This window comes from Python bivittatus, unplaced genomic scaffold (genome assembly GCF_059951505.1).
Source record: "Python bivittatus isolate LINGU-HERP-01145 unplaced genomic scaffold, Pbiv_v1 ctg000020_np1212, whole genome shotgun sequence".
Classification (NCBI taxonomy): Eukaryota; Metazoa; Chordata; class Lepidosauria; order Squamata; family Pythonidae; genus Python; species Python bivittatus.
This window is the reverse complement of record NW_028277030.1, coordinates 57,978,649-58,005,066: the sequence shown is the minus strand read 5'-3', so window position 1 is coordinate 58,005,066 and position 26,418 is coordinate 57,978,649. Positions and strand designations below refer to the sequence as shown.

The window sequence follows — 26,418 nt, the reverse complement described above, 5'->3', positions numbered from 1 at the left end:
TTGATAAAAAGCCCTGGCATTGCCCCTGGAATTGGGAGCGTGGACACAGGCCTTGGGACTAGGCGCTGTGTTATCTAAGCCATCGTGTGGTCTCTCCACTGTCACCTTATGGTAGCTCCCAACAGTAGGGGAAGAGGTTTATCACCTTCCTTGGTCTGTTATGTTTTTATATTATGCTCTTGTATTCCTCATTCCCATTCTCTGCCTTCAGTGGCCATTTCATCCTGGGCCACTGCATTGCCTACCATGAAAGGCTGGACCTTTGATTTCTGTGTTTGTTTGTTTGGCTTTTACTGGTTCAGTAGTGGAATGGTGAGGTGTGGCCATTTCTTCATTTTTCTTTTGACAGCCTCAACCATGGAACTGGCCCATTCTTTGTTTTTGTCTTTTGACTGAGTGAACTTGACAAGAGTTCTGTCCAGTTTCCCCTTCCAGTTCAAGTGGCAGAAAGAACGGTAAAACCCTCGTTGCTTCTTCTGCCAGTCCTCAGATGACGCACCCACCAGAAGGAAAGCTGTTGGCCCTTGTGTCCTGGCCCAGGAGGGAAGGGAAGGGAAGAGAAGCAGGAGAACGCGCCAATCACGGGCCTCGTTACTTGCAGTCCACACAGAGCTCCTGGCCATCCCTGTGGGCAAAGGGAAGGAAGGGTTTGAGATCCACCAAAGGTTTTTTTTTAAGCCACCCTCAGTTACAGCCAGTTTATGCACAGGAAACAAGCAGCTGCAGGCTGCAGTGGGGAAAGGTACGTGCCTTTGCTGACCTGCAGCATGACCTAAGAGAAAGGCATGGAAACACACAAAAAGGAATATTCTAAATTTAAGTTTTTGCAGGGCCAGCTGTGATGTTTACTCTTTCTGTTAATATTCAGAGAAGGAAGAGTGGAAATGGACAAAGAAATAGCCCAGTGGCACATTTAACAGGCTAGTAGCAGTGTATTAAAATCCTGTTCAGACCTATAAGGTCATCTCAGGCCAGCTGAAAGCAAAGGACCTGAAATGAGACTACAACAATCTCCCCTGTATTTTATAGATCAGATACAAAATAGGCAGGTTCGTAGTCCAGTTTTGAAAATAATATTTGCTAATCTTATGGTCACAATTTGGAGTTCTGCAGGTGAGTGAGCCCTATTGCTTCTCAGCCTCCTGTGACTTTCCTTTTTCTGTCGTCACCATTTGCCATTGATTTGTCTATCTGTGTGTCCATCTATCTGTCTGTTATCATTAATATAGGAACTGTGGAGAATATGTATTTATTTATTTATTTATTATTAAATTTGTATGCCACCCACCTCTCCAATGTACAATATTGAACAGCATGACTCCAATAGTCAAAATTAATCTCGTTTTGTTAATATGATGTTGACATTCAGCAAATATTGGATGTTTCTGTAATATGGATATCTGATGGAATAAAAACAACTACTGTATATAATTCTGCATTCAGTTAAAGTGGTTTTTCTCAGCGGGCTGCCCTCCACTTTCTCTTCTGTTATACTCAGGCTTTCTCCTGTCATCTGATAGCCATGCAGACTGGGAAAGAATCTATCATCTTATCTACCTACCTACCTACCTTCCCATTCATCTATCCATCCATCCTTCTATCCCTTAGCATTACAGAAGGATGGGGGGCAGGGGGGCTTCAGTTAAGCACAAAAACAAAAGAGTCCTGATAAAGGAAGTGGATGAATAAGGTAGGATAAGCTTGTAGCAGATCACACACACACACACACACACACACACACACAAATATGAGACTGGTGGTTTGCAAACTCTTCGTAAAACAAATGGGAAAGATTTAAAGAAGGAATAGATTAATAGATTTTTGAGTTCCTTCTGGGTTCACACCCATATATAAGCAGCCAAGTACATCTTACAGGCAAAGTTGATTTGCATGTTCTGAAGGTTTAGCTTCCTGTATCTGGAACACTTTGAAAGAGACCTCTAATCTTCAGATAACTTTAAACAGAAAAGTCCACAAACAGATTTCAAGACAAAGAGAAAGGAAACTGTATTATGGTACGTCAGATTAGGATACAATAGTCAGGGGGGAAATGGTGAAACACCAGATGGCTTAATTTTGTCAGAACTATGCCTAAATCTACCCAGTACCTGGAGAGAGAAGGTTTAACGATTTTCTTTCTACTGTGCTCCAGAGCACTCCCTGCAGTTGCCACGGCAGCTTTCCTCAAGGAGGAGAAACAGCAGGCTTTTTTGGGTGGTTGGAGGAAGGGTAACAGGAGAACATTTTATCAGGATTGTTCCACCAGGTGTAAAATGAATTTTAATTTATTTATATGCCGTGTTTCTGATGCCCCTTCCTCCATTCTCTATGACTATTTTAAAGTAAAAATAAATGTATATAAAGTATATACTCTGGTTTGGTTCTAACTCTAGGTGTTTATTGGATTATAACTTTAGGAACTCTTCAAACCATTTTAGAGCAATGCACTTACAGTTATTGTTCTCAGGTATCTTCCACCCTGGTTGTCCATCACTTTCGAGAACAGAGCATCATCCAAGCTCTGATTCCATTCTGTTGTTATTTTTTTCCTTGATTCTTTTGACAGGAAATATGATTCTTCTTCAAATATACTGCTGCTGAGAGTTCTATGTTAAATTTAGTTATGGGACTGTCTCTGGATCCTCCTGAATCCAAACAATACTAGAGCGGGTGGAAGTTAAAGGGTATAAAGCAGTAGATGTGAACAGGATACCTCCATGTGCAGCATTGTACCATTCCTAGATACCAGCTGATGATCCCATCCTGCCATCTGCGCTGGGCCGTTGAGTCAATTGACTTCTAGTGCAGACACAGGGTGGAGGACTTGTTTTAAGTGAAGTGGTTTTGCCTTAAGAACGTTGAAGCTTGTGGCCAAGTGATTTGCCAGACTCTTAGTTTCCCTCCACCTTGCAGGGATTCAGCTGTGAGGGTGGTACACTATCGTTTCACCAGGCTTTTTAACAGAGCCTAGTGGCAGCTATGCTGCACCTCCACAGAGCGATGGCTTAGCCGCAGAACAAACAGAGCATACATTAAGGAGGAGGATGGGAAGGGTGACTAGCTGGACCTTGGTTTTTGTGGACCTTCATCTGACAGCAGGAGGGTGTCAGTTGCCCTGAGGACACTTCTGAGGGTTTGGGTTATGAAAACTTTGGCAGGATAGCAGCATCCATAATGATTAAAGAACTGAATTAGTTTAAGACATGGGGAAAGCAGACAAAATTTCAGGTGGTCTAGTGTAAATGACTATTTTAGATTAAGCAAAATTATCTGGGGTCCTTTAAAAGTTTTTGGAGTACAATTCCCAGAATCCTTGACTGCCGTCATGTCTGCTGAGACGTAGGGGAACAAAGCTTCAGAAGGGTGGAAGGTTATTATAGAAACTTAGCACTGAATGGGCTGTTTAGGCCATCTACTCTAAACCTCTGCTCAGTGCAGGAATCATTAAAGCATTCCAGGCAGATGATTGTCTAGCCTCTGCCTGAACATTCCATCATCTTTCCCTTTGGATGTTTTTTCTAACTTGTATTCATTATTCCATGTCCTGCACTCTGGCATGATGGAGAACAGGTCTCAGCTTTCTTCTCTGTGACAATCTTTCAAGAATTTGAAGAAGGCTATTGTGTTTCACCTCACTCCTCTTTTCTTAAGGCTAAACATATCAAACTCCTTCCGTCTCTTTCTTAAGACTTGGTTTTCAGTCCCCTGATGATTCTTCTTGCCCTTCTCTGAAACTGTTCCAATATCTCTCAATCCCTCTTAAAATGTGATGCCCACAGTGCTCAAAATGGGGGTCTGACCAACCTTGCTTAATCTCCTCTATCCTGCTGCATTGGATCATTGCAAAGTTAAAATAGAACTTGAATAGAACAGGCTGAAGAAGAGTGGGTTACAAATTTATTTGTTTGTTTCTTTGTTGAAAGCCACAATCAAAAGAGACTCTTGTACACTTCGTATACACTGATACAAAGGCAATAAAACTTCCATGGTAACCATTACTCGCTCAATCTGATAGCACCAGCTCATCCGTCTCTGAAATAGCTCTATTAGTTGTTGAACTTACAGAAAGGAAATACAGTGGAGGCAGATTTAATTTCTGGAGGGAAACTATTCCAAAGTGTAGTTATATCCATAGAGAAGTCATACCTATGAACCTCCACTCTCTGTATCTCACAAAAATGGGGAGTCACAAGCAGGCTCTCCTAAGATGGTTGAGTTGGGCAGATTGAAATGTAACATTTCAATGTAGTAATTAAAAATAAAAATGCATCTTCAGTGAAGCCTTCCCAAGACCTAATGCCCTGCAGGTATGTTAGACAAGAACCTATGTTAGCTAATGCCAACTGGGCATTATGGGATTTATAATCTAACACATCTATAAAGCACCAAATTTGAGGAGGAGTTTTAATGGATAATCCTCAGTCCACACTTCCTTCTGAAATCTGCACATAACTGAGTTCCTCCTCTACTCCTGTCGGTTGATCATTTAGAGTAAGGCGGTCCCTTGCCTTGGTCAGAGCATTCTTAGAAAGCCTTGGAGTTCTCTGCAGCTTCTCCCCACCAGAGGAAGGAAGGTCCTGTTTGATTGGTCTGCCCAGGCACTTGAGGGACCCTGTTGGATTTCAGAGGGAACTTGGGGTTGTTCCTGAAGGTCTATGCAGAGTTCTACTGAGGCCTTAGTTGCTGCTTGGAATAAGAGGACAATGATGGCCTTGGATTGGATTGTGCCTGTGCGGGCTCTCCCCTGCCCAAGGATATCATAAAAACATAAGCAGTGGCCAGGCTCCTTGGGGCTGTAATTGTAGCCACATATTAGATCCATGGTCCAACTGGTTGGTCAGGTTCTCCTGAAAGACAACATGTGATTGGATTCAGGCAGTTGTAAATTCATTCTTGAATGAGGGGGTGGTCCTGTCAGCACTTAAGGAGGTGGTAGTCCTCCCTCTCCTCAGGAAGCTATTGCTGAAGCTGACTGTGTTTCATTCTTCTTTTCTAAGGAAAGATATTGAGAAGGTGGTTGGGTGACAACTTTAGAGGGTCCTGGAGGAAATGGATCTTCTAGATTCTTTTCAGTTGGGCTTCAGATCTGGGTATAGTACTGGGACAGTACTTGATTGCACTTGATCACATCTGTGATGATCTGTGGCAGAACTGGGTTAATGTTGGTTCATCCATAGTGATTCTCCTTGATTTCTCAGCCTTCAATATAATTGAACATGGTATCCTTCTGGACTGGCTTAGGAGATTAAGAATGTGGGGTATGGTGTTGTGGTGGTTCTCCTCCTTCCACCGAGGGTGGTTCTGGTTGGTGTTGGAAGGGAAGAGAGATCCAGCCCTAAGCCCCTGGTTTTTTAGGTTCCTCAAGGCTCTACTTTCTCCCCATGCTTATTTAAGATCTACATGAAGCTGCTGGGTAAGGTCATCTTGTTTTCATGAGGTTAAGTATCATCAATATGCAGATGATACTCAGCTATACATCTCTACCCCTGGTTGACCAAATGATGCTGACAAGATTCTTTCCCAGTATCTGGAAACTGTGGGGGGCTTGGATGGGGAAGAGCACGCTTCAGCTGAACCCTAGCAAGACTGAATAGCTTTGAGTTTTTGCCTTCCCACCCCCCTGCAAAAAAATCTGGGAACTTTCTGTCTTTAGTTCTGGATGGGGTAGCACTCACCCAGATGGAATTGGTGCACAATTGGAGGGGGGGTCCTCCTGGATTCTTGGCTCCTGCTTAAGCAGCAAGTAACCACTGTGGCCAGAAGGGCCTTTGCACAAATCCTTATGTGCTAACTGTGCTCATTCCTAGAGCCCACCTCATGGCTACTCATTCCTTAGTCACCTCCCACTTGGACTATTGCAATATGCTCTACATGGGGCTGCTCTTGAAGACTACTTAGAAGCTATAACTGATCCAGAATGTCACAACGTGCATAGTTATGGGCCCACTGCTGCTTTGCAAACTATGTTGGCTCTTAGTAGGCTTCTAGGTGCAATTCAAGATACTAGTTATCTAGCTTTTTATAGCACAAGGCCAGGTTATATGTGTCTGGTTCTGATTATTTCTGCTCTTCCTACAAGATCTGTAGAGTGAGCATGCTCCAGGTCCCTTCCATTTAACTATGTAAACTATGGCTTTGAACATTCAAAGCTGCTTTATATATGAGTTAAATCATTGGTCCATTGGGGTCTCTACCCATTTTGATTTTTATAGTTCCACTATATCATGTCTGTCTTAACAAAAGCTGGGAATTAAATTTGCCTATTAAGGGTGGGGAGATGACAGGATGCTACACGTGACTCATAATGAGAAATGTGGTAAGCAAGTCTAGGCTTCTTGCTTGCTCCCCAAGAGGCATTGTGCTAGTCTGCCTGTCACTCCAGCCCTTTATAGCTAGCATCCTTTGCCCTATTCATGTTAATGGGCGTAAACACTCACTTTACATCACTTAAGTCCTAAAATAGATTAAACAAGCTTGGGAGCAACCTGATCCAAAGAAATCCCACAATGATCTGCAGGGATTCTCCATTCAAGGAACCTCCATGTTATTTATTTATTTATCTTATTTATTGGGGCCTATATGCCACTCCAGTCCAACAGGACCCTGATCACCAGACACTACCAGCTATCTGTATCAGATAAGCCTCAAGTCCTTTTTTACCTTATAATTCCTTGCCATTTTATCATCTCAGACCATCTCCACATCTGAAGCAACCAGTGACTTTTGTGGATTAAAAAATTCTGCAGTTGTAGGCTTACTACACATGAGTCAAAATCCTTCTCTTTTGCCTTCCCTACAGCACAATAAAACTTATGGTGGACATTAAGAAACCCTCAGAATGGTAGAAGTTTAATGTCTGCTGAGTGACTTTTCAGACCCATATCTCATGACATGAGAGTTTCTTTTCAATCTGTGGCAGATATGGATGAAGAAAGAGATAATAAAAATTAGCTGTTTATGAATGGGAACAGATTGCTTGTATTTTTCATAAAGTGAAAATATACATGGTCCATTAAAAAATGGCTACAGAAGCACTTACCATCATACCAAGCTGCATCCCAAAAGACTATTGAGTTTAAAAAGGTGTTTCCCATTTGGGGAATGTGATATATGCTGGATAAAAACCACATCTGACTTGGTTGTGCAGGTACACTGGTTGTCCTGGACCACAGAGAATCTACATGAGAGAAACGATCTGAAACATCACAAAGAAGTAGGCTGCATTTTGAGCAGTTTCTGAGGGAGATCATGTAACTGATGTCACAGAGGCTGCCAGATACAATTCTTGGGCCACTCATTTGGAGCTGCATTTCACAGATCTTGTATCATAACAAACCAGGCTACCCAGTAGCTTAGACCACCTCAGTTTCAGAAATGGCACATACTCTGTACAAGTCAAGAATGTGCTGCTACATAACAAAAATCCACCATGGATAAATGTAGGTTGAATCCAGATTGTCAACCCTAGAATAGAGCTAACTACCATAAATGGGTGTGGTTCCAACCCATACTGATTGCCACCATGTGAAAGAAATCATAGCTGTCAAAGAATTAGGAGGTTGATGAAATATAATATTCAGTCTTTATAGGAATGACCTTGATGAAGTGGGTAAATACGTAATAAAGTGTGCTGAAGATAATTTATTTTGATGTTTTAAGTATGATGAGGATTTTAGTCATACAGGATTTTAGTCATACAGTTAAATGTAAAATGAAATTAATTCCAGACTTTGCATTTGTCCAGCAGACATCTTACCTATTATGGGTAACTATTTTTTAAAATTTAGTATCTTGTGTCAGTATGAATTCTGTTAAGGAAATCACAAAGCTACACAATTGGTGCAGTTGGACTATAAAATGAGTTGCATGTTTATACATTATTTGTGAGAAAAATAAATAGGAGAGGATTACATCTCCCTCCAAAAAAGTTCATTTTATTAGTTCTAGGACTTTTCATTCAATGAAAAGATGGAGATGCTTGTAAATCTCAAATGTCTGTGAGCTGAAATCTCCCAAATAGTTAAACTCATCCCATATTTTCTCTTGAAGCTTCAAGATGGTACATGGAGGTTCTCCTAATTTTACCCACATAATGACAACCTTGCAAGGTAGATGGGACTGAGACAGAATAGCTGGCCAAAGACTCCACAAAGATGTCTTTTTAGACTAGGGGTGGGGAATTAGTAACAGACCAGCCACAATAAAGTAAAATCCTATCTTATTTTTCTTGGGTCTATCCCTTCATTTAAGCTCTGGAATGAATTTCCTGAGCCACGCAGGCAGCTTGTTCAGGCTGGATTTGCACTGGAGGAGGCAATTTAAGGGTAGTACTTAGGCCTTTCCAATCATGCCTTTTTTTATAACACCAGCCAGGGCTCCGTGCTCTTAATGAAGTTTATAAGTCTCATCACCTTTTCCTCTTTATTTCCCCATCTAATTTTATTCCAGTTGTGTTCCCAATGAATTTGTAGCTATGGGGTAGGTAGGAGGTGGACTCTGTCTAATTTGAGCATGAAACTCATTTAAAAATTTGCTGCCAGATAACCACTATGAAGGTGTTTTACCTGCAAACTTCAGCCAAACAAATCAGCTATTGATTTCTGTTTGCCAGTCAATGTTCTTTAAGATATCCCTATCCATTTTATCTATTAATTGTAGAAAAAAAAAACCCCAAAATAAAATGGTGGGGCTAACTGGCTCATAATCACATGGGTGGCTATAAAAAGTATTTCTCTTGCTATAGTGTGTTGAAAACTGGTGGCCCCGTATTAAGACTATTAAGTTGCTACAGATGGATAGCCGCTAGCAGGAGAAATCAGAAGGTACTATGAAGCTATTTTATCATTCCCTCCTCCAAAGATTTTTCTGTGGAAAATAAGAAGATGAAAGAAGCAATGGGAAAACAAAGGAGGGTGACAAATAAAACAGCATGTAATTTGGATTCCTCATTAAAAGATGTGTTTGAAAAACATAACTGCGGGATGAAAATCTGGAAGCACCTCTATCTGCCAGGCCCACAAGAAGAAGGCAAATTGAATGTCTCTTCCTGTCCCGGCTTTTACCTCTGCCAGTGTTCCAGACCTGGCAGATGAATTCTTATGTCTATGTAGGAATCAAAGTGCCTAGGGTAGAAATAAGAACTCTAAGGTGTAATAAACTGGCGGCATAAACATTCATTTTCTATCTTCTTCTGATCCACTTTGAAGGCAACCCCACCTCTATCTGCCATGGGGAGAATGGACCTCAGTGGCTTTGTTAGAGATAATAGCTGGATTGCAGCATGTCACCTACCTATTAGAAGGTGAATTAGGACTTGTCTACCCAAAAGTGCGGTCCCTATTTGCTGAAATAACGCGTGGAGCTGTGGAGGCAGGAACAAACAACAGGAAAGGCTTTGGGATGGGATGGAAGTTTTCATATTTCTTTCACAATCAGTTCTCTCCTGCAAAAGCTCCTTCAGGCTGTTTCTCTGCTCCTTCCCACTGCTTGTCTAATTGCCAGCTCAGAACTCAGCAGGAAAGAAATAATTAAAAGACTGTTCCTGAGGGGAAGAATAGAAGTGGAGTCACCATGTCTCCCTTATCACACCTAGTTCACCAAGCCAAGCTTGTAAATAGATGTCTGGCTGGTTGGCTCCGCATGGTTCACCTTCTTATTATGAACCACTGCAAGTGGTGCATCACTGGAGAAGAGGGTTTGCTAAGGGCTGAACAAAAATAGGATAGCAATCAATCTAGAATAAAAGTGTGCTATAATTACATCAAAGATGAGAACTGGATGGCCTTCCAGATGTTAATAAACAAAGTGATTGTGCCTTCTCAATCAGCTGTGTAGATGGAAGCTGCTGGGAATGCTACAACATCTGGAAGGCTGTAGAGTCCCCATCCTGATAGAAAGAAGTTGTATATAAAAAGAAGCTCTAATTTAGAGAGTGCTCCAAATTAAGGTGCAAGAAGCCAAAGATGTACATAGCACTTCCCTTAAGTATAGCTTAGCTCTTCACTGCCCCATCCCCAAGGGCTTTGGGGAGCTGCTTTCTGAAGTGAGCCTGCCTGCCTGCCAAAAAAAAAAAAAAAGATTGGAAAAGAAAGCTCCAAGACATGATCTATAGAAGGGAAAAGGATCCAGTGTCTGTTGCATCCAGTACAACTCTAAAAGGCTGAAGATTATGAAGATTTCTGTGCAGGAGTCATCAAAGTGAAAATAGAAACCCATTAAAAAGCAATTATGTGAAACCCAAAACAGAAGGAAGTGCGAAAAGAATTCTAATGAGGAAATGCAATGCAACTCTGTCCGTACAAAGCTCTCAAGACCATAAATGTCAAAGGGCTCTAGCACGTCCAACACTGCTGAATGATGGCTAGGATCTGTAAAGCAGTGGCCTCTTGTGTACAATACCATAAATAAAAAGTATATTTAAGGTGAATTCTGTTCAAGTTGGCTCATGCCTGGAAAAAAACACAGAGTGGAGCCCTTGGGGTTCTCTGAGCGTGGCTGTTTTCTTGCAGACGTTTTGTTACCCGGCTAGGTAACGTCTTCAGTGCTAGAAGGGAGTGGGGTTTGCTCTCTGTTTATATACTGTCGCTTGCCCTGTCAGTGTGGGTGGGAGAGTTGTTTTCTCCTTGGTAGTTCCTTGATTAGGCTGTTGTTTACTGCCTGATTGTCTGTCTGAGTTGGTAGTTCTTTGATTAGGGTATTATTTACTACCTGATTGTTTGTCTGATGTTGATCCTGGTGTTAATCCCTGCTTTTGCATCCATGAATACCAACTAGCAGTCAGAAGACATGATGAAAACTCCTTAATCTCACGAGACATGGACAGACTTAACCATAGTTTCAACTGGGAAACTGTCAGCATCTTAGATCAAGCTATATCCAAAAAGATGAGGGAATTCATGGACGCTTGATATTCAGACAAGTCAGCCATCAACAGGCACATAGAGACAAACAACATTTACACACTATTCAAAACAGACAATAAAAAGGAAACAAAAAGACCAGAATACCTCCTCACCAGCAGTCAACACCCAGATAAGCAGAGATTATTTACAGAGCGACTGTATATAAACAGAGAGCAAACTCCACTCCCTTCTAGCACTGAAGATGCTACCTAGCTGGGTAATGAAACTTCTGCAAGAAAACAACCAAGCTCAGAGAACCCCAAGGGCTCCACAATGCAACCCTGAGCTACATATATTCTCTTCTATTGAAAAAACACACAAACAGATTTTAAGCAGGAGGTTCCATGCTTTGTTTCCTTTAGGGTGATTTTACTATGGTCAGAGCTGCCTGAACCTGCTGGGGAAGGGAGGTGGTGGGAGGAAGCTTGTTCCAAAAGGCAGGTACAGAACAGAGAAGGCAGAAAATATTTAATTAACATGAGCATCCCAAACCAATTTGCATCTAGAGTCTTCCTCTGTGAGTAAAGCCCCAAACAGGGCATGTCTTCCTCCGCACGTATGAAAGTATCAAATTTGGTGGTGGGTGGGCAGGGTCACTTAGTAGGATGTGGCAGGAGTTGTGGCAGGAACCTCTTGGCAGGATTAGAAAGGAAATGGTATTAACTGACTGTTTGCACAAGCCATTCAGATCATTTCAGGTACCGCTTCCTGACTACTCCCAAGTCTTCCCCAGAAAATGGAAGAATAGAGACTCATATGGGGTGCAATAGCAATACTGAATGTCCACAACAGTGACAATGTGAATGGTTCACAGGGGGATAGACGTTTCTCCAGAACCCTGTAGGTGGGCCAGTAATGGATTAAAACTGAAAAACATGCATTTGCCTAGAGGTAAAAAAAAATTGTGAAGGCTTTGTGTTGTACAAGCCTTCAAATCTCCCAGTATAATTGACACCATTTCCCTATAAGAAGCCCCTAATTAAGCTAGGTGCATATAGTCAGCCCTAGCCCGGTGTTTATCATAAAATCTCCAAGGGAGTCACAGAATGCAGAATATGCCATCTTTTTTTTCACAAGTGAAACTGTGGGAAACCTTTTTAGCCACACCTTAACTACCTTTCGGAGGGCTGTGTGGGAAGGCAGATTAAATTGCAGTGGAGGAATCTGGCCCTGCCCTGTGGACCCTCCTGTGTTAACTGTACAAGGAAATGCTGTCAATTAAATTCCTGTTTTCCTGGAGGTTAATCAACTATGTCTCCTTTATTTATAGTTTTTCTCTGGGCTTTCTCATAAAAGGATGGTGGCTTTATTTTATGCCATTCTTTTACACAACCCTTATTTGGTTTCACACATCCTAAAATTGTGTGGGTCATAAAATGATCCTATTTCTTCACAAAGTTTTTTCCCTCATTGCCCAGAACTTTCAAATGCTATGTGATGAATAAAAACATGAGCATAAATATTAGAAGCTATTTTATTTTCTTGTGGCATTGTTGATCTGGACTCACACTGGAATCAAAGGAGTGTAATATAAAACCAGGAACACCTGCCCGCCAATTGACCTCACTGGGAAATAATGACTGTAGCTTTAGCTGAGGGAAAAATTTTCAGCTGAGAATCAAATTCACTTACTTCAGTGTGGAAGAATACATTCAAATGGAACATTCCAGCATCACTATTACATGCACTTTTTATGGGGGATGACAAAAAAGTCAAGATGGCAGTCATGACTCCATAATCAAAGCCCACCTCTTTTTTACATGCATTGTGAACGGCTTTGATCACACTGTTACGGCTGCCGTCTTGACTTGTTGATCTCCCCTGTGGGTGCCCCTAATTATAAGATCAGACTTATTGATTTCATGAGCATATCATAGATGTTGTGCATATAGTACTTTGATGCATATCCAGTTTTCAAAGTTATATGTGGCCACACTCTGCAACTGTGGTTCTTGCATATGCCAAAATCGATGCATGGCACATTGGGGCTTCTGCTATAGCTGACATCTTACAAAAGGACTGAAGATATATCTGTTAGTTACATTACTGGGAAAAGGTATTACCTCATTGATTTTAGTTGTAACTTGATTTTGGATGTGACATGAAAAACTGTTCATGTGTGCAGACACCTACCCACACATCCTGACCTTAGGGTCAATTAAATTGAGCAAATAAAGAAAACTAACTTCTTTGACACCATTGAACCCTTTTAATAACAAATTCAAGCACTAAATGCTGACACGTAGGTAACCACACTGAGGCTGCCAAGAGATGGACTGAACACAAACCTAGATCAGCAAACTTCTTGACTCTCTAATGACAGTGGATCATCCTCATTAGTTACTAAAGGCTTGGTGTCTGCTGAAGGGAAAACTCAGAAATGCAAGGGAGGGATCGAACAGAGCAGTGTGGGAAAAATCAAGATTGGCTATTTATCTTTGGAAAGGAATACAAGTGCTCTTGTTAATACATGAAGATTCTTAAGGATGCACGACAACCTTTTTGGTGCTCTTCCTTTTTCCTTCTCATGTTTGTGGATCTAGCATCAGTCACCCTTTCTCCCCCCACTCAACCTCAGCTATAAAACTAGGCTGTTTTTAGGCTGTCTTCTACATTAGTCTTCTGATAATTTATATTGCCTTTTTCCATATCCTTCATATTTTCCATTTTGGAGAAAGGTGAGCAGAACTTGACTTGGTTTTCCAACATGGTAAATAAAAAATCTAGGGTGAACAGCAGGATAGCTACATTTACAGAAGACATCCAATTAATTAAGAATAGTAAAAAGTGAAGCAGATCACCAAGGATCTTGGCTGAATGAGGGAAAAATGGCAGATGGGATACCTTCTAATTAAAACCTAGCTTCTTTATGGAGCCTGAAGCAGCTGTATTTATCAGGGGGGAAAATCATGTGAATCTGATGGATAGTTCATTGGAAAGATCAATTAACCAAGATCTACTAGCAACCTCTCATTTACTTACTCTGTGCAAGTGAATTTTAGTTGTGTGGGGCAATTATGAGAGGAAACAAATCTCTTCAAGCACATTTCCTGCTTACTGGCTTTCAGAATTTGGATTCTTACCTTCGTGAACAGAATTTGGGGGGTGGGGGGTGCCAGTGTGGGATTTGGTCAGACCAATTTGTGTGATGGTTGTGTGCTGACTTTTTTTATTTCAGATTTGGCTACACACATTCCTTCAGTCACTTACTCCTCTAATGATTTGCCAATTAGGCAATTTCCTCTAGTTCTTCTACATTTTTTTTCTTTTTACATTCTGTATCCAAAAGACAGAATCACATAATGGAAAAGGTCATCAATAAAAGAAACTGAACTGATCAGGACAGAAACTGTTCTCAGAAATGCATAACTTCTGACAACTGTTTTTCCCTCAATTATTTGCTTTCTGCCATGGTTTTTGGCACCTGCAGAAATAAACTCTTCCCCCTCTCTCTTCTAATCTGATAACATGTTTGAGATCTTAATCTGCATGAAGCTGTTTCTTTCTTTAAGAAAAAAAAACCCTTCCTCTAGATTTTTTGTCTTTTTTTTTTTTTGAAATGCCAATTATTAACAGACTTCACTGAGACTGAGCAGAAGTCATGGCTGCAAACATCACTAGCTTTTAGGAAGAGCAAATAATGATGTAACCTTCTGTAGTTAGACTGTCACAAAGTTCTTGAAAACAGTTGTAGTGGATTCTACATCTGACTTGAAGTGTGAACACAGCTTGGGAATTTGCATTACTGTACTGATTTAAATTCTAACATATCCCTAGCTGGGTCTGCCCACAGTACTCATTTTATAACCTGTTCTTATTTTTAATACACATAAAATAGCTTTCAGTCCTGCTTCAATAGTTTGGAGGAGGTTGGTTGATACGCTTTATGTGTGTATCTTCTATAAACATCTTTTCACAGATACAGACTGGAGACTTGCAGAACTAGTTTTTCAGAGCTATCCCTGGAACATTAAAGGTTATGTTTATTCTGAGCATGGTGAGGGAATTTTCCAACTACCACTGAATTTCTAAATACATCATTGTGTTTAACCCAAATGTTAGTTTTCTTTCCTTCCCTATTCCAGCTATACTAGGGCTGAAATCTGTTACACTCACTGAACAGGAAAATTTCCAGGTAGCTTGCTTTGAACAAACAATGATAACCATCAGATGTGCTACAATGAGTTTCTGTGAAACTCTGTTGGCTTGCATTTCCTTCCTTGTCTGACCCTCAAGACAATGATTGTAATAGCACCATAAATGCAAAAAGACAAACAAACAAATGGTTTCTTTTTCCTGGATCTTGGCACAGTGAAACGGCTTTCAGCAGAAATGCCATACTCCACGTATTCTAATTACAAAAATAACATGGAAAGGGAAATGTTAAACTTACACATTCTCCAACTGTTGAGATGCATTTAGCCCAAAATGCATAGTTAAGTTACCATGGTTGCCTTTAAAAGCAAATGCCCAAAGTGGAATACCCGTTTGTACGCTAAGCTATTTGCTGTTTATTATTTTAGCCAGTCCGCCACTGCTTCCTTGACATTACATGAATACGAGACATCAACTGATGTTGAAATTAAACAACGCTGGAGAATGGCAGCTGTTCAGGAGGACCTCTATGGCTCTAAAAAAACAGAGTGAGCAAGGGAGGAAGAAATGCGTTTTGCTTCTTGTTTGACTTGTCTAATCTCAGGGTGCTTCCAGACAAATGGATCTTTGCTCTACTAATTAAAAAAATATAGGCTTTGTATGTAGGCTTTGTAATCTGCACAGAACCTAGAAGGCTGTGAAAGTTGGCAACCCTGTATAGAACTGCTTGCACTGCAATGTCCCTTCTCATCTCCTAAGTAATAAGGGTCAAACTGTCATGCAAGTAACAAATCTTTGTGACGCTTACAAGACCAGGATTCTTTACTATGTAACTTCCTCCTTGCGCCCAAAGTAGCTTTAAAATGTATGCCAGATGTCCTCTGGTTATGCTGATTTACTTAAGGATAAAGATAATAAAACCCATTCAGGTTTTCCTATGTTTAGAAAATAGGAAGAGTCACACTGTTAAAATAACAGGAAGGGGTAATATCCAGGGTGTCTGTGCCTTTGATAAGCTAATGCCTATGGGTTGTGATCTCTATTCCCTAGATATTCCCTCACTTCCAAAAATGGCATGTTCTACTTCCTTATCTTGATGGTTGTAAACTAATGTATTTAATCAGCCTATACTCATTAGAATGTGGTTTAACCCACATAAGATCTGTGTTAACACAGTATCAGAGCTGTTGGCTTTGTTTGCTGGGAGCCCCACAATCAACTGTTTCCTTTTGTTAGCTTAATAAGAGAAAGTGGTTTATGGTTCTCTCCAAGTGCTTTGGGTTTTTTAGAGGTGAGTTTTCCACCACAAGTCTTTCTGTTCTCTGAGCCTTCTTGAAGCATGTTAAAGCTAGGTTGAAAAGATTTTGAGCACTCCTTTCTTTTTTTCCAGATCCACGCATGCTGAGATTCAAATACTGTAAAGGCTCCCACATCTAGTTTACAAAAATCCAGATGAATGTTAGACAGCTTGAAAGAGCCAAGGAGGTCTCAGAAAAAAAGGTGAGGGCTGTATGTGTGTGTGGGAGAGAGAGAGAGAGAAGGAGGGAGAGAGAGAAACCAGGTAACTCTCAAATATTGATAACCATCTATCATCTAAGGAGTGATGAATATTGGAAATAATTTGATACCCTGATACATATCTGGACAAGAATCAGTGCCTTAATATTCCTGTTTCCTTCTTCCCCAGAGCTATCATATCTGAGCACCAAAATTCCAGATGACCTTTACATTTCTGTATCTCGTCGCTGCAATCTGGTGGTTGTCTGGATATTTTCAGTCCAGATCTTATAAATCAAAACACTATAAATGTAAGCATGTCTGTATTTTTGTAAAATGAATTTACATCAGTCAATCAGTTCTTCCTTGCTTCTCCAATACAGCAAATCCATTTTCCTACATTTCAGATTGTGAATTTTAAAAAATCCCTTCACTCCAGTTTCCACAAAATATTCCTAACTCTATTCCTTGTAAATCCTAAAATAGCAATAAGTCTAATTTAGCATATGTAGCATTGATCCTTCCATATCAATGAAGACTGGAGAATGAATTTGCTGTAGAGTAAGTGATGGAGAGAATATGGGTGCAGTGACTGTATCCAGTTAAAAATAATATGTTGATGGCATTGCCTTTGATATGATGGAGGCTTTCATCAGAATAACTTGAAGACAGTTAATTTTTACTTATTTCTCTTCCATCACTTACACTTTGTTCCTTCTTTCCATGCCTGGTGCCTCTCAGTTCTGCTCCAGAGTGTTTAGGGGCCCTTTGTAAAAGCTTGGAGATGATCTGGAGGACTGCTGGATTGATGGTAAATTGTCAGAACTTGCTTCCCTTTACTTCAGCTGATGGAAGTCTCTGCTGGTACAGAAAACATTTCCTCAATGGAGAGACATTGACTAGATATAGTCCAGGAGCAGGGGAGTATTTTCAGAAGAGGTATTTCTAATCTTCCTGTTCATTAATGAAATTTAATGGGGACTTAAATAACCTCATCTTCAATTTGTAGTTCTCTGGTGTTTCCTAGTGTCTCTTCCATCCTCTTTTTTATTACAATGCCTTTTGATCAATAGCAACGATCCATTTGGAAATACCTGAAAAACAGCTTTTCAGTAAACAGTTGGTCAAGCACTTTTAACTATAGGTTGGCAACTATTTTGGACAGAGGGCTGAATCAAATTAATCGGCAAAATACATTCATTCCAGTTTCCCCAAGGCTTTCTTGTCAATAAATATCAATTTTTAGTGCATTCATATATTTTTTTGTTACAAGAAGGATAAAATATTGTAGAGAACAAGTAGGCATTCTTATATTTCTTCTTGCTTCTATCCCACCACAGCCTCTCATCCATAATAATGACTAGAAGCCTTATCATTTCTCTATTAAGCAATTCATGAGCTTTAGAATGTGATTCTAATAGATGTCTCGGATGAAAGTTGAATAGCATTTACTCCCAGATTAAAGCACATGACCTTTTTCAGCCCCTGACATCTCCATATGACCTGCCTATATCTGCATAAAAGCCCCTCCCATCCAAGAAAAAAGTCTTAGGGGTCTCTCTTGGCCACCATACTTGCTCGCTTGGGTTTAGCATACTGTAAATATCACTGAACTCAGTGGGGCTTACATCTGAGTAATCATTGTTAGGAATCTTCTCATTTTTTTCACCTGTATTTTAAAATTTAAGCCCAGCTGGGAAGTAACACATAACCAAATTTGGCTGATCTCAGAAAGCTTAGCAGAGTTCTTAGATGGAGGGTGACCAGGAAATCTCAGGGCTGAAAGCTAGACTGGGAAGCTAAGAAAAACTCCTGGAAAACAACAGTGGCCAATGGCTTCCATTCTGCTGCCAAGACAACCTCACGGAGATGTCCTGTGGATTTGATCTCAGCTCGAGGGAGACTTTATCTTTATTCCATTAAAGAAAAGAACATTTACCAAAATCTGTAGTGCAAGGGCTCTGCATCTCACCCACAAGAATTCCACCGAAACTATCTTCTCTTTTGCCAAACACATGGGTTTTCTTCCAAACGGAATGAAAAACATTGAGGAAAAAATGCAGAAGCCATTTCTAGTGCAATACTAAAAGAAAGCATTCCACAAGCTTTCTTCAGCTAAAAAGTATGTCCAAGGATACAGACTTACAGTAGTTTCACAGCTTTTCCCAGGGGATATTTGTTTAGTGACGAATGAATATAATAGTTAAGACCGAATCCTATCGTTTTGATATCTAGTGGGCAAATACACAAACTGAAATGTCAAATGCAATGTAGTACCATTGTGTTTCTGAAACGCCAGTTTTTCAAACGTTATGAAATGGAAAAAGCAAATCACAGGTTATTTATTGTTTTATAATGTCACCACTGGTTCCCGCTTTTTAGTGGGCAATAACTGGCTCGATCAAAATAAGCTGGGCTGGATCGTTTGGATGTATGATTCTATCCTGCTGATGTCAGCGAGGAATTTGGCCTTTGAGCTCAGTGGGAGCTGGACTGCACCCACTTTTCAGAACCAGCTTCTTCGTGCAGTACAGAAGCCTGAACCTCAGGGTATTCCACCCCACAGACCCACATGCTTCCTTTGAATTGCCCTGGTTTCTTGCATTACCTGTGTTGAGCTGCTGGGACGGACAGCGTATCTTTTTTAATTTAAAACATTGAAGTCGTTATGTTTTATACATATTCGGGACATTTTAATTATTGACCTAGCATGTGAATAATTAATCATGCACCAAGGCACCAGCCTAACAGCTGTGAAAGAATACCATTAGTTTGCTCTGGATATGACAAGGTCAGGGTCGCTCGCAAGAAGAACAACTATCCTCTTAAGCATACAAAGTTAATGTTCCACATTTCAGCCGTCTGATTAGTGAAATTTCAGAGGAAAGCCCTACTCACCTATAGTTTCCAGTGTGGCATAGTGGTCAGGGTGTTAAGGATAGGTTCTGCTCAACCCTCAGCCATGGAAACTTGCTGACAGCTTTGGATTGGCCGCTTGGTCTCAATTCCAGTACCACTGTTATGGGGAAACATTGGAGGACTGAAAGCTGTTTGCTCAGCCTCGAGCTCCTGAATAAAAGGAGGAATATAACTCTAGTTACAATAAAGAAAACATGCTGGCTATTATAGGGAGAATAATGTCTACAACGATGAAGTACTGAAAATAGCAAAGAATTATTTTAAAATGAATTCTGCATTCCAGTCAAAGTAGTCCTTTTCCCAGAATTGCTCTTTTGGGGGCAGATTACCTTTTATTTCATTTTACTTTATTTATTTAATGTATATCTTGACTTGCCTTTGGGAGTTCAAGGCAGCATCGATTCAAGGTCTTCCCTCATTTTTGTTTTTATTCACAACAACCCTGGTGAGATACATTGGGTTGAGTCAGGTTTAAACATGAGAAAGTTTAAAACCAACAATTTCAGTTAGGAAAAATGTAGACAACTTAGACCAAGCCACATCCAGAAATGCAGGAGAATTCCTAGAGGCTTAGCATTAACAGACACATTGAGATAAGCAACATCTATGATTCAGTCAAGAAAGGAAGCAACCCAAAGTCAAGGAAAGAAGCAGACGCCCTTTTTCATCATACTCCTCTTAACTAACACCAGATAAACAGGAACTAGCACCAGATAAATAAGAACTATAAAATTCAAAGAGTAATCAAGGAAGAAACATTATCCCAGTCAAGGCTGATAGGACAAGCTACTATATTTAAACAGCCAGCAAACTTTACTTCCTCAGGCTCTGATGATGTCACCTAGCCTGTTAATGAAATGGCTGCAGGAAGATAAGCAAGCTCCAAAAACACCAAGAACCCACTAACTCAATCCTGAGCTACATATATTATCCACTATGGCAATTTCCAGTGTTGCTTCTTGTTTTTGCATAGGAAAGAGAGGATTTCTGATATCACCAGAAGGCCTTACCATAGTCTTGACAAGGTCCACTAATTTCAGTGGCAGCAGGTTCATACCAAGTTACTCTTGGGCTGGGTTCATATAGCATGTTAAGCCTCCATAATGCAAACTGTTTGCTTTGGCTTAACACATTATGTAAGCCACTGTTGCTTATATACCATGGTTTATGGTTGAGCGTGCTCTGCTAGCTAGTAGCATCTAGCAGACCTTGGCTGATCTCAAAAAGCTAAGCAAGGTTGGACCTGGTTAATGTTTGGATGGGAGTCCAGTAGAAAATATCAGAATATAAGCTAGTCTAGGAAGCTGAAAAAGCATCCTGGAAGTTGATCATTTCCATATGGTTCCCAAGGAAATTACATGTACATGTCCATAAAATAACTAGAAAAATCATTTTTGACCTTAATATTGTGCAGAGCTTTCCAACTGTGGTTAGTTTAAGAAACCATGGCCTAATGTGGTCACTGAGGCAGGTTCTCGTAAATGAGGGTTTGGAGCCTAAGGTTATTTTAATTATTTATATTTATGAAGATATGCATATCCTATTTTCTGATCCCTCATGGGATCAGCTAAGATATCTCACAACATTGGCTGAAACATAAAGAAGCAGTGATTGGAAAGAGTTTTCTGAAACTAGATTATAACAGCCTTGTGGCTTAACAGCATGAAAAATTTTGAAGAGAAGATGACGGTCCTTGTATAGGAGGTTGGGTAGCAATATCATGACATTTGTTTCATCATTTTGGTGCCACTAAGGTTAGGAGTAGAGACCTAAGACGATTCATTTCAACATGTTTACTTTGATATTTGTAATTGTTCAAATAGAATTTGTTCTCCCATTACCATATATGAGCTTCTACATGCTCACTTCAAGTCTGTTGAATTCCTTGTGTTGTTGTGCCTTATCCTTAAAGGCAGCATAACCACTGGCAAACAAAAAACTTTGGTCCAAAGTTGTTCCATTTGCAAGACTTATTATTTCTTTTTTCTTTGAAAATAACTGGGCCAATTTTAATGTTGTAATACTTCAAGCAAAATTCAGTATTCCTCCTGCTTCTTTCTTCTTTCTGCAGTTCCACAGAAGAAGCTGAACGTGTGTTCCCTGGTTGGTTGGGGTTTTTTTAACAGCTGCTTTATTTTCATATGGAGTTTTGGGCAGTCAGTTAATAACGTAACACTTTGTTGCACAACTGGGTGTTGTATTAAAATTGATGGACTGTGGCCTTATTGATAAAAATAAGAACATGGCATATTTAGAAGTAGTTGGACCAATTTCAGCCCCATTAGGTGACTGTGTTCTATAAACAACCAGGAACTTTTACATTTGAGTTGAAAATTTCTCTGCTGTGAAGGACAAGGAGCTATTTAAGCAGCTACTTCTTATTCTCTGCTGTAACTGTATTAATAATTCCACCTCTAGACAATTATGAATAATGACAAACAAGTCCATCAAATATGCAAAAGGTAACTGGCTGCTGTTTGGCCAATGCAATATGAAAATACTGTAATTGAAATTCAATTGGTTGGTCCCTATGTTTTAATTAATTCAAAAAAAGAAGAAATCAGGGAAATAGTGGCCTGTATATTTGGGTTTAAAAAGTGTATTCTTCATTAATTAAATGCAGTATTATTTAGGTCTGTCATTTCCAAATAATGTGAAATAAAAGACCAAACTATGTGTATGTATATATATTCATAGCCATTTTCCTGCTTATATGAATTACTGCGTATACTTTTTGTACCATGCCTTTCTTACCGTCATTATAGAAGTGTGTTTTTGTTCATAATCATCTCTAATGTACACATTTCTGTGAATTTTCCCATACAGTGTGTATTTTATGTATATTTCCTAAGCTGGGAACCAAACCATGTTACAGTATGGCCTTTCTCCCACTGTCTCTGCCTATTTTATAAGATCTGACCGAGTGGCTTACTCCGGGTCCCATCTGTTAAGCAATACCATCTGATGGCCCTTCCCCTTCCAGTGCCTGCCCTCTGGAATAGGATTGTCCCAAAAATTCAAACAGCCCCAACCCTGCTGTCCTGAAACATGCATTAAAAACTTGGTTCCCCCCTCAAGCTCTAGGTTAGGCAGGGTGCATGTTAATAAATTTGGGGTTTGTCATTACCCCTGGTTATAACCATCTTTCTTTTTATTGTTGGGTTGTGTTTTTAATTTGTGTGCTGCTCAGCATCATTGTGGGTTGGGTGGCCTTATAAATTTAAATTATAAATACATAAATAATAGAAGTAATAATTTTGGCATGGGAGTTTCATATATGCTAATTTATTTGGTAGGACTGGGTGTTTTCTTAAAGAAAATGCAATTATACATTTTTAGGCACTTCAGAAAATGTCAGATCCTATCATTACACCTGACCATTGGCTATACAGATTGCAGATGACAGGAACTGTAGACTTGCAGTGAAGCTGCTGATTACTTATTTAAAGGAGGGGAAAAAAATTCTACTGGCAGAGATCATATAGGTAGAATATTTCAGTAGTAGAGCACATAGCTTCAAGTTGCATTACTATTAAGAGTTCCCAGTGTAAGTCATGGTCTCCAGTTTATATGAGACCACCAGCCTTTTTAAGTGCTTCTTGGAATTCCTTCCAGCTGCCTTTTAATTCTGAGTAAGAAACATACAAAACTTCTAGTGAAATAAAAAACAAACATAACTCCCAACAATAAAAAAAAAAAAAAACCAGAACATTCCAACCCCACCCACATTTCATAGCCTCGCTCAGGTCACCATCACTTTACTCACTATTGAAATCACCCTTCCCATGATTCCAGTAAGTATTGCTTCTAGCTACCAGAGTTTGCCCTGTCCTCATTGAAGCATCCACAGAGATCTTCCAGGAGGAGTAAATTTGTTCTCCAGATGTTTTGGACTGCAATTTCATTAATCCATGACAATTGGCCTTCCAGACTGTGAAGAGAATAAGTGCTGGGGAACAAGATTTCTAGAGATCTTGGGTTGTTTATGGGCAACAGTGTGACTCAGTGCAATGCAGCACAATGAGTTCTATGAATCATTAATAAGACCCAGATCTGACTCTATCCAATTTATTTAGGATAAAATAAATATATAAAAAGGACTTTATATAGAAAAAGTTGGGTACTTATTCCAATTCAGTGTTGTGCATACACCATGAAATAGATTGATCTGTTGATCCCAGTTATGCCTCCAGTGATGGGCAGTGGTTCTCAAGGCTTCAAGCTAGATTTTTTTCAGACTCTACCTGGAGATGCTTGGGCCCTCTACAGAGAAAACAAGTATTTTATCACTAAGCTAAAGCCCCAAGCCCAGAGCATTCATCCCATTATTATTATTCCGGCAGATTGGAGATGATTGCAAGGGATTCTTAGCTCCGCCTACTTATAAGATGGTTTTTCAGATGACAAAAATGTTATTCTTGGCAGGTGGGTTTTTTTTTTTAGTCTTAGTTTTGCTTTAAGGAACCATTGACCATCATGAATGTTCTCAGCAGGAACGTCACCTTTTTCCTGGTGCAGGCAACCCAAGATTGAAAGAAGACCATCCCAGCTCATTCTTTCATGAGGCTGAGCAGTGGCAGTGCCAGTAAACCAATGTGTAAACAGCCATTGCAGAAAGGAAAGAATCTGAGTTCTTGCCAACATCATTTAGGGAACTGTTTTCTCAACTCACCCCAAACTTCATGGGAAGTTAGGAAATGTATTATGAGAAGCATTTCTCTTGCATGCTTCCTCACAAAAACTTTGAGTAGCATATCCCAACCTAACCCATATTTTTCTCAAAAGAACTGTATGTGACATATGGGGCTAATAAGAGTAACTATATCAAGGGTATCAAGATAATATCCTGATTATCTGATCCTAGCATTATTCTGTATCACACTGTTATTAAGGCAAGGGCTTAGACAGGGAAAGGATAATAGAGCTAGGAGTGCTGGTGAGTTCCTTAAACATCAGAGCTGCCCATCTTTTGTTAGGAAAATGACCCACTGTCAGGAGATATCTGGAGACACCTTTGTAAGAATAATTTTGGGCAAAAAGAAATATACTGCTCTTTTCTAAATGTCTCAGCTATAGATAATATAATTTAGATCCAGGTGTATGTATATGCATGTATAGACATAATGAAAAACACAGGCTGAGATTAAGAGTCAGTCATTCTGCCTCAGCCCAGCCAGAGTTGTTGTTGTGGAGAAACCTGGAGGGAAAGCTGTGTCTACTGCCTTGAGCTCCTGAATAGAAAAATGGGATAGATGTCAAACAAATAAATAAACTTGTCGTGTGAACACCATAACCTGGACCATTGGCCCATATAACTAACTCAAAGGATAACTTGAGCGCCAAACACCACCAAGCTATTTGGAGTTAAAGTAATTTTCCTTAGCCGGTTCTGCCAGCTGAATAATTGATCAGGAATTAACTGCCCTTTCTTGTTCTTAGCCAAGGGAAGCCACAAGCTTTTCTCTTTGGGGTAGGATGAGCCTGGAGCCCAGTGAGATGGTATGTAGATATACGGGATATATGGGAGAGTGTTTCTCTGGGGTGCCGTGAATTTTTATAGAGTTTAATATAGTTTTAATTGATTTTATTCTGATTTGTTGGGAGGGGGTTGTTGCTTTTACTGTTTTGTGTATTGTGTTACAATATGGGGGTCTTTTAAAATCAATACATTTAATATTTAATACATTATGTATTTAATACATAAAGATATAAATCCCATGAAAACTGTGCATGCACTATCATTTCTATTATCTATAGATTACAGATAATCTATCTATCATCTACCAATCTCTCTCTCTCTTTCTCTCTCTCTCTCTTCAAGACAAAGCAACACACAGCAACACACACAAAAGCACAAAGACAAGGAAGTGACAGCCTTCCTTGTGGTGGCTGACAGGACTTAGAAAATGGCCATGCCTCAGAGTTGGGTCACTGGAAATCACCTGCAGCCAGCACATGGACGTAACCTGGTAATCAAAGGTGTGAGCAGCTAATTGAGTCAGCTGTATGACACAAAGCTTGCCAGACAAAGGAAGCAGGTTTTGACTCCCCACCACTTTTATGCAGGTTGAGGGATTTCCCAATTGAGATGCTTAAGCTACTTACCTCTCCTCTTGGGTTGTCTTCCTCTAGGATTCCTGACTGAACTTTGAACTATGATTAAGTTCATTGCCCATGAACTTGAAGACTACCAAAAGAAACCCGTTCAGTCTTCCTTTCCTTCCAAAGGTGCACCAACCTGGAAAAAGAGTGAATGCCTGGAATTTCTGACCAATCACCGAAAAGTGCTTAGTGTACAGAGTAAAAATGTGATTGTGGGTCAGTGGCTACAAAATTAAGTTGTGAATCAGAAAAAAGCACAGTTCAAACAATAACTGGTCAGTGTGTCTATAAGAGGTGTTGCAAAGATGAGGGAAAGTTGACCTTATCTCATGGGACAATACAGACAGACACAGGTACATTTATTGTGCTGAATCTTGTATATTAAAAAAAAAAATCAATACTAAGGGAACTTCCATACCATCACCATTTCTGTCCCTCCTAACTCTTCCAAGTGCACTGTAAAACCCCAGATGTCCTCACCTTTGACTACTGAGGAACCTTATGGATTGGCCAATGCTCCATCCAGCTGGCTGATGGGAGAGCACAAAAATTAATGCTCTTTACACTTTCCATCCTTGTTGTCCCTGTCCCTCATTTGTTTTACAGGAATAAAAAAACGAACAAGGCAATTTCTTGTAGAAACAACAAAATTCCCCCCATCCCAGCAACCAGAAATATTTGGGGAGGGAGAATAGAATTGCAGAGTATTTTGACCCCAGGAGGGAGGGGAAAGCTGCTATTATGATTTTTAATGGAGATTGGATTTCTAGGCCTTTTAAAGCTAATGAATCATATTTAAAAAAAAACAAATGAAGTCAGTAGATGTGAACAGAATGGATGATTTGGCTGACCGTCAATAGAGCAAAATTGTGACTTTGTTCCTACTATGTTTGCCAAAGAGCAT

The 26,418-nt window shown here is 40.0% G+C and overlaps 1 long non-coding RNA gene across 1 annotated transcript; it reads right to left on the bottom strand.

The window, feature by feature from the left end:
- Window positions 1-121: 121 nt before the first annotated feature.
- LOC112540332 (uncharacterized) lies at window positions 122-26,418 on the bottom strand. The gene is made up of 3 exons (XR_015795827.1): window positions 25,518-26,418; window positions 17,199-19,562; window positions 122-625 (listed from the first exon to the last, which is right to left on the bottom strand). It is a non-coding gene; the product is annotated as an uncharacterized LOC112540332 (long non-coding RNA).